The sequence below is a fragment of the Sphaeramia orbicularis genome, unplaced genomic scaffold (genome assembly GCF_902148855.1).
Source record: "Sphaeramia orbicularis unplaced genomic scaffold, fSphaOr1.1, whole genome shotgun sequence".
Taxonomy (NCBI): Eukaryota; Metazoa; Chordata; class Actinopteri; order Kurtiformes; family Apogonidae; genus Sphaeramia; species Sphaeramia orbicularis.
The window spans coordinates 79,502-89,279 of NW_021941575.1; positions in this window are offsets into that span (position 1 = coordinate 79,502).

Below are 9,778 nucleotides of genomic sequence, written 5' to 3' on the forward strand. Positions count from 1 at the left end.
AGATGCAATTAAGAAAAGAAAAGGGTGGACTGGGCCTTCCCTGCTGAAAAGATTCGTACCACACAGCTGAACTGAGACCTTTAGTGTGTCTGTGTTCACCAACACACACTGCTGCATGGAAGGAAGTAGAAGGCACCATGATCAAGGGGATTCCAGTAACAGCAGGACTAAGTGACAGCAAATTACAGGAGGTCAGGAGATCCCAGAGGACTCTGTAACAGGCAGTTTTCTGAAGTCCTGGCAAGAAATAGTGAAGATTTGTAGATGAAAGGATGCATCTGAACATATGAGGAGGTGTGGTTATGATTCAGACTTCATACCAAATAGAACTGATGGTAGATTTAAGACATGGATTTCAAAGGGTTTAACTACTTACTATTTATTTACCTATAAGGGGATATTTCAGAGTTTTGAAACTCTACAGAAAGACCATGGACTGAGAAAAGAAGATTTTTTTAGGTACCTGCAAGTGAGACATTACTTTAACAAAAATCTTACAGAGGCGTTACAAAAAGGTGAGCTAGGGTTCACAGAGGTGTTTATGTCTTTAACTAAACCTGGAGCAAACAACACAATTATTTCCAAATTATATAATGCCATACAATTATCTAAAGCAGAAAATGCAGAATACATAAAGAACAAATGGGAAAAAGAAGTGAAGGTAAAGATTACACAGGAGAGCTGGGAGAAAACATGCCAACTCCAATGGTTCTCAACTGGGTCAAACACATGGAGCGAGTTCTGCTGGAAAAACATCAGAAGATTTTTTGTCACACCCATTCAGAAGCGACACCAAGGCAGCGGGGACACTTGTTGGAGACTGTGTGGAACTAATGGAGCCGATCACTTCCATATTTTTTGGGACTGTCCGGTTATAAGACTGTTAGAATAATTGTACATAAGTTATCACATTCATGCCATTCTTATCATGTTATTCTATGCTGTGTTGAATGAGGGCAAAGTGCTCTTCGAGTTCTTTTACAGGTTTTGCAGAAGTGAAAGCACCTCGGAGGGTGGGGACCATTCCTTGGAGAACAGTTGACCCTTGTCGTCTGATCGAAAGCAGAAGTTCGCACAAAGGCTACACGGATGCATCTGGACGATTCAGTTTTGACATTTAATAAGAGGAAAAATAATCATGCACCCATGTACTAACAATGTGATCAATACGTAAACCCTCAGACTAATCCCACCCATGTAACTAGGGAACACCCAAATGAAATAAATGAGGAGAGCAAGGGCAGGACCCTCAGAGTGAGTTGGGACGTTGTAACTGAGCAGTGTTCTGTCAACTACTCTCCTCGCGAGCAAGAGATACTTGACTCCTGTGTGTTCTTGTGTCTTTCTTTATATCTAGGTGTTTTGAACCTGACAAAGACCTTACCGGAAAGAGATTTACAAACACATACAACATGTATTTAATGTAAACATTCTGTTTAAATGTGAAACCATGTATTTGGGCAACCTACAGTTTGAGTCATGGAACATTAAAGACCAAAAATTACTGGCTTTGGTTTTGGCAGCCAGGAAGAAATGTGTTAGGAGGAAATGGTTAAAAGTAGAACCGCCCACCACTGATGAATGGATTGGAACTGTCTATGAGATTTATGTCATGGAGGAGATGTTATCGAAGCAAATGTGTGCCATCAGAGATTGAAAGGTTGTATTTTGCAGTTGTTTTTTTTTGAATGGTTGTATTTCATAATTTGAATTTTTTTTCATAGTTGAATTTTTATTTTTATTTTTTTATAGTTGAATTTTTTTTTTTTTTTTAATTGTTGAATTTTTACACAGACTTTTGTATTCTGAATTCAATTATTCAAAAACAAAATTTTAAATTCAATATTCTCAAATACAATGTGTTTCAAATTCAATCTAAAAAAATTCAACCTAAAAAAATTCGATATAACGTCTTGGCCAGGCAGAACCAATGGAGTACCGAGCCACTTCATCTAACGTTCACCCAATCATACATCACACCGAAGATCATGTGACACTCAGGAAGTGACGCAGGCGCGGTGATTCACACATGAAACGGTTGAATATGGATAGCCTATGAATTTCACAAAATCCCCCCCTGTTTCTGCCTAAAAAACTGTTAGTTTCACCATTATATCCTGACTTTGTGTGTGTGTGTGTGTGTGTGTGTGTGTGTGTGTGTGTGTGTGTGTGTGTGTAGAGCCTTGTGTATGTTTTTTTTTTCTTTTTAGTTTTTTTTTTAATTTTATTTAGAACAGCACATTTGTTACAAAAATAGCTTATTCTCTACATATCAGATGTACATATGTAAAATATTAGCAATAAACAATATTTTAGAAGTGCTTACTTATAATCATGTATAGTAAGAAGGGAGAGAAGAAAAAGAGGAGAGGAAAGAAAGGAAAAAAAAAAAAAGAAAGAAGCACGCCAACTCATACCAGGGCTGTTAAAGTTCAAAGTTCAGATGAATACACTGAGGGAAGCCCAGATTTGAACAATCCTTATTGCTTTTTGCTTTTTACAGTGTTTAACAGACAGAATGTGTTGTTTAAAGTTATTATAAAATGCAGTAAATCATGTTTTTTGCTGAGTATTTACAACAGTGAATCTGGAATTTCAATAGTAAAATTAAAAGATTTATCAGGTATAATGGTTCACTTTTGAGCGAGCTGTTTTCAAATACACCAAACAATACATTCCTCCAATACAACATCAAATGTCTTTCAAGGTTATTATGAATAAAATCACAAAGTTTTTGCCAAAAAGTTTTAACGGTGGGGCAGTGCCAAAATAAATGAACAACAGTTTCATTACAAAAGCTACATTTTATATCAATATCTTTCTTAAATCTATTTTTAATATAAGATTTAGCTGGATAGAATTTATGTGTAAGTTTAAAGGATATTTCTTTAACTTTAATGGTAATCAGATATTTGGTAGGGAGAAGCCAGACCTTTTTCCACAGTATGTGAGAAAAAATAAAGGAAGGTCCGCACAACCAGTGAGCTCCCAAACCATTTAATCGTGACGTTTCGGGCCAAGGCCCTTCATCAGACTGGCTGATGAAGGGCCTTGGCCCGAAACGTCATGATTAAATGGTTTGGGAGCTCACTGGTTGTGCGGACCTTCCTTTATTTTTTCTCACGTTCTACTTTTTTGGGATCCGGCACACCTCTAATTTTGGATGTGCGTGTCATTCACCTTTTTTCATACTTTTTCCACAGTATATCATCTACCAAACCTATTCCACTGAGATCTAACACAGGCTAATGTTGGACTATGTTTGGGAATAACGCTGGTATAAATGTGTTGTTACTGACAGGATAAAAGAGACAAACCTTTCCTGCTGGTGTTTCATGTACAGTTAAAGGAGTCCGATTGTTAATAAGGAGCCTCTGTTGGCTTTAAAAGCATACACACAGCAGAAGGGACGGCTCCAAAAACCTTCACAGAGTCTCCAGGAGTCACAGGAACGTTATATTTGACAAGAAACTCTTCGTATGTAAGTAAGAGTCCGTCTTCATGAAACAACTGATCTACCCGTTTGATGTTATTTTGAAACCAGTATTCCATAAAGAGAGATCTGTGTTTATATAAAATGTCTTTGTTGTTCCAAATTCAGTAGTTATGTGGTGAGAAGTTGTGTTTGTAGATGAGAGAGCATGAAAGAAAGGCCTGGCCACGACAAGCAGACATTTTAGGAAGGATTTTATCAATGTTAGAATTGCAAACAAAAAAAAGTTCATGCCACCGAACTTGGAGAGAATATGAAAAGGAATAATATTCCATACTGAAGAGGGTTTTTTAAAAAGCTGTTTTATCCACTTAACCGTAAATGTATTATTTAGAGTCTGAAAATCCAGAAAATGAAGACCACCTTTATCACAGGGATTCATAACGACACTCTTTTTTAGGTAACGAACTCTGTTTTTCCATACAAAGTCCAAAAGTATTTGGTCAGTCTCTTTTAGGTCCTTCTGCTTTAGTTCGTAGAATTCGACCTCTCAAGGACAAATCACGCATCAGCCACTGGTTTAATTTATGTTTGGTTTTTTGTATAATTGGGTTAAAATTTAAGGAACTTCTTTTGTTTTGATCTTTCATAATTAAAATACCTAAATGTTGTACTTCACTTTTCATTGGCATGTTAAAGAGTTCAGATTTAAGACAATCTTTGATAGCTATAAGCTCACATTTTTTAATATTCAAGCACAAACCTGAGGCTCCAGAGAACTCTTCAACTGCTTGAATGGCAACAGGAATTTGGTTTTGGAATTGGAAAAAAATAATTGTTTGTGTTTTTTGCGTCCAAAAAAATGGTTTGTTTCCATTACAAACATGGCATTTAAAGGGTTAAAAATGTGACAGTTCTTGAGTATTTGGTATTTTTATTTACAGCTCCAGTTGATGAAATAGAAAAAAAGTGTAAAAGAATTCAAAACAAACTGAATGAAAATCTTTTTGACATTATTCCACAGGTGTGCCAAAACGGCCCACGTGGTGCTTAGTAAGGGCCTTACTGGACGGATACCAGAGGGATAAATATTTCATATAGGTGCTTCATGTTTACACTCAGACTCCTCCTTCCTTATTATTTAAAGGACTTTTACTCATTAGTTTATGCTAACGTCATATCAGAAGTTAGCATCGAGAGAGTTCACCCTCACACTCCACCTTCATGGTCTGAAGGCAGATGTTTACTGGACAGTCTGTCCATCTTCTTCTGCTCCATCCATCCTCATACATTACTCCAGTATTTGTTTATTGGACAGTCTGTCCATCTTCTTCTGCTCCATCCATCCTCATACATTACTCCAGTATTCGTTTATTGGACAGTCTGTCCATCTTCTTCTGCTCCATCCATCCTCATACATTACTCCAGTATTCGTTTATTGGACAGTCTGTCCATCTTCTTCTGCTCCATCCATCCTCATACATTACTCCAGTATTCGTTTATTGGACAGTCTGTCCATCTTCTTCTGCTCCATCCATCCTCATACATTACTCCAGTATTTGTTTACTGGACAGTCTGTCCATCTTCTTCTGCTCCATCCATCCTCATACATTACTCCAGTATTCGTTTATTGGACAGTCTGTCCATCTTCTTCTGCTCCATCCATCCTCATACATTACTCCAGTATTCGTTTATTGGACAGTCTGTCCATCTTCTTCTGCTCCATCCATCCTCATACATTACTCCAGTATTTGTTTACTGGACAGTCTGTCCATCTTCTTCTGCTCCATCCATCCTCACACATTACTCCAGTATTCGTTTATTGGACAGTCTTTCCATCTTCTTCTGCTCCATCCATCCTCATACATTACTCCAGTATTCGTTTACTGGACAGTCTGTCCATCTTCTTCTGCTCCATCCATCCTCATACATTACTCCAGTATTCGTTTATTGGACAGTCTGTCCATCTTCTTCTGCTCCATCCATCCTCATACATTACTCCAGTATTTGTTTATTGGACAGTCTGTCCATCTTCTTCTGCTCCATCCATCCTCATACATTACTCCAGTATTCTTCATGTTGCCTACTTGTTAAATTCATGAACTACTTTAATCCTACAGATTAGGTTTTGTTACAGACAGTAAAAATTAAAGCTCATATCAAATCATCACATCACATTACACATTCTGATGCATTTTGCGCTTTCATATATTCCAGTTTGTATTTATTTTGTATAAAGGTGATGAAAGCAGCAGAGCAGGTGATTGTCCAGGTCCAATGAGGACAAACTCCCAACGTGTCAGCATTGACACATGTTGTCCAGGAGGAGGTTGACACAGAGCATGTGTTTTTGCTCAGGGAACATACTGAAGAACAGGGTTTGGCACTGATAACCACCATTCACACAGACTGAACTTAGTATCTATGTTTGTCAAAATGAGGCTGCACCACTTTGACTATAACAATGACTTCAGGAATCAACTTATTGAACTTCAATGATGAATTGAAGGAAGTTACATCAAATAACACATTTAAAAGGTCAATCAAAACAGAAATGTTAAGAAAATATGATCAAAGTATTAGTTCAGATGCGTTACAGTATGATCAGTTTGACATGTAACACTGTCATGAAATGGACAGAGTTTATTTTTGGTGTGAGTAACATTTTGTGTTTTGTGCAGGTGTAGTCAGAATGGATTTGGACATGTTTAAGGTTTGTTAGGTTTAGAAGAGCTGACATGAGAATGTACGCTCAGTAAAATTATAGCGTAAGGTAAAGTAAATAAGTTGACCTTCATCCTGCTCCTTTTCAAATGTTTTTATTTTTACCTTCATCCTACCAGCTGGGTCCAACTGGACCCCAGGACATGATTGTTCTGTCTCTGCTGTGTCATTCATTGAATCATCCCTTTGTGCTGGAGTTTGTCTGTATGTCCACGTTCAGTTGCTTCTATTAGTTCCAAAAACAATCGGACGTAGTGGGTACTGTATTCAACTTGTGATCGGGGTCCAAATGGACCCCAGTTGAATGGTGCTTTTTCTTAGTCCATAATGAGCATCTAAAATATAATTTTATTGTTTCAGTCAGTGATGGTGAATAGAAATAGAAGAGCTGAAGAACAACTGCTGCACAAGCCCTCAGGTGGACTTTAGAGGCAGAGGACAGCTGTGAGGAGGAATTTGTATTTTTAATTTGTATCACCCTCATTCTTACACAATTAGTTATTGTAACGGTGTTTTCTGATGCAAACTGTTTTCATACGTACTAAAAACATTCCAAAATGAAATGTCTGTTACTAAGATGTGATATCACCATATATCACAGTGGGGTCCACATGGACCCTGGTTGGTAGGATTAGGAGATGAAATATGTTGGTAGGATGAAGGTTAATATTGATTTTTCTTGTACTGGTTTTAAATGTTGATATTTGAAATAAACAATCAGTCAAAGCTGTGAAAAACAGTTCTCTGTTTTCAGGGGTTTTATCTTCCACAGGCCTGATTAATGAACGGCAGCTCTGGGAAATATTCTTGTACATTTGTAAATATTTTCTAGGGGGATTCTTTATGTTCTTGCACTTATTTCAAATATTTCAAAGTTATAAAATAATGATAATATGGCAGTGATAACAGCAATATTAATTAGGATTTTGGTTGTTATAATAGTCAAATTCTAATAGCATTATTTATGATAGTGATAACAGTATTTTTATGATAATAATTAAATGCAATATATACCCTTAAAGGAATTCTTTAAAATAAAGACCTGAACACACCTTGACGTTTTCTGAGTTCCTTTTGTTCTATTTATGTCTCTATCTGTCCTCCATGTCTGACGTTTGTAACAAACAACCCGTGTAAATATATGTTAACAGCTCAGCCATTTATGATCACTTTAATAGTGCAAACGAACACCTCTGTCCTCTGTAGACTTAACGCACAGCAGCAGTGAGTGGCACTGTGCTAGCTTAGCTGCACTGTGCTACGATGGGCGCCCTGTAGGCACGTCACTCTAATGGGCAGCAGCACTGCCTGTATATGTCTGTGGCTGGATATGAAAAAATAAAAAATCTATCTATATATGTATATATAAATATTTATATCTATATCTATCTATCTATCTATCTATCTATCTATCTATCTATCTATCTATATATATATATATATATATATATATATATATATATATATAGTAAACTGTGCTCTAAATTAAAAAAAAAAAAAAAGTATATATGTCTATGGCGCTGCCATCTGAGCATCACATGATGTCCAGCTTGACGCATGATTGGATGAACATTTGATCCAGTGGCTCGGTACTCCATTGGTTCTGCCTGGTCAAGATGTTATATCGAATTTTTTTAGGTTGAATTTTTTTAGATTGAATTTGAAACGCATTGTATTTGAGAATATTAAAATTAAAAAATTTTTTTAAATAATTGAATTCAGAATGCAAAAATCGACTTATCTGTAAAAATTCAACAATTCAAAAAAAAAAAAATTCAACCATAAAAAAAATTTGAATTATGAAATACAACCATTCAAAAAAAAATTATTGCAAAATACAACCTTTCAGTCTCTGATGGCACACATTTGCTTTGATAAGATATCCTTTTCCCTGAAACTTGAAAAGGAAAAATGTTATAATATCTGGTCCAAATGGACAGAGTACGTAAAACCAACCAGATCTGATTTCATTTGATTGCATTTGTGATGTATGCTTTATGTGAATCTATTTGCGTTTATGTGAAACTGAGATTGTGTGAGTTGGTGTGTTCCCCTGTTCTGTTGTGTAAATGTTTCACCAGAAATTAATGGTCCAAAAGGAAATATTCTAGAAGGACAATGCACAGGTGTAAGCTTGGCAGAAAGTTAACTCTGTGTCAAGTTTGAGCAGAAGTTATGCTTTTAATTTGACAAGTAGTAAGAAGCATATTGAAACCATTACAACAGGATAGCTATTGCTCTGCCTATGGCTCTCACTCAGGGTGCAACTTTAGAAATGACAAAAATACAAAAAAAAAATACACAGAAAGGCCAATAAACATTTCCATAAACAAACTAAGTCAAAACAAGTACTAACACAACAACCCCGCTGAATTCTTGTACATAAAAATAACACATTTACAACAAACTACCCACTACCCATAATGCACTGTGGCAAACATGCCACTATACACTATACACTATATCTGGTAGAATCGCCGATCCTACCAGATCGCAGTCTCTACCCTTACATATATATATATATATATATATATATATATATATATATATATATATATATATATACATATATATATACATATATATATATATATATATATATATATATATATATATATATATATATATATATGTGTGTGTGTGTGTGTGTGTGTGTGTGTATATATACATATATACATACATACATATATATATATATATATATATATATATATACATACTGTGTGTATATATATATATATATATATATATATATATATATATATATATATATATATATATACTGTGTATATATATATATATATATATATATATATACACACACACACATATATATGTATATATATATATATATATATATATATATATATATATAAAATTAATGATTAAGGCTGTAATTAATGTATGTAAAGGACATTTGCCTTTCCAATAAAAAGATAATTATTCTTTCATTTTCTGAACCCGCTTTATCCTCACTAGGGTCATGGGGAAAAGATAATTTAAAAAAAAAAAAAAGAAAGAAAGGAGAAAAACAAAATACCCACAAATATGAACGTAGCTAACATTACTGTGTTATTAAAACCAGGAACAGAGCCCACATTCCCATCCAGTTACTGCCCAATCTCACTAATCAATGTAGATCTAAAAATAATCAGTAAAGCTCTGGCCAGAAAGATAGAGGAAATAACTGCTTTAATAATTCATCCAGATCAAACAGGTTTTATTAGAGGTAGGAACTCTTCAACTAACACACACAGATTAATTAACCTCATAGATTATTCTACCATACACAATCTGAAACCAGAATTATTTCTCTAGATGCAGAAAAAGCATTTGAGCGGGTAAACTGGAAATTTTTGTTTACAACATTAAATGAGTTTGAACTTGGACCATCTTTCATTGACTGGATTAGTATATTGTAGAAGAACCCACATGCATGTGTGAGGACCAATGATCAAACTTCTCCAAGCTTCAGTCTGCACAGAGGCACCCCACAGGGCTGCCCACTTTCCCCCTCACTTTTTGCCATCTTTATTGAACCTTTAGCAGCTGCCATTAGACAACAGGATGAAATAAAAGGAATATAGATCACAAAATAAGTCTTTATGCTGATGATGTAGT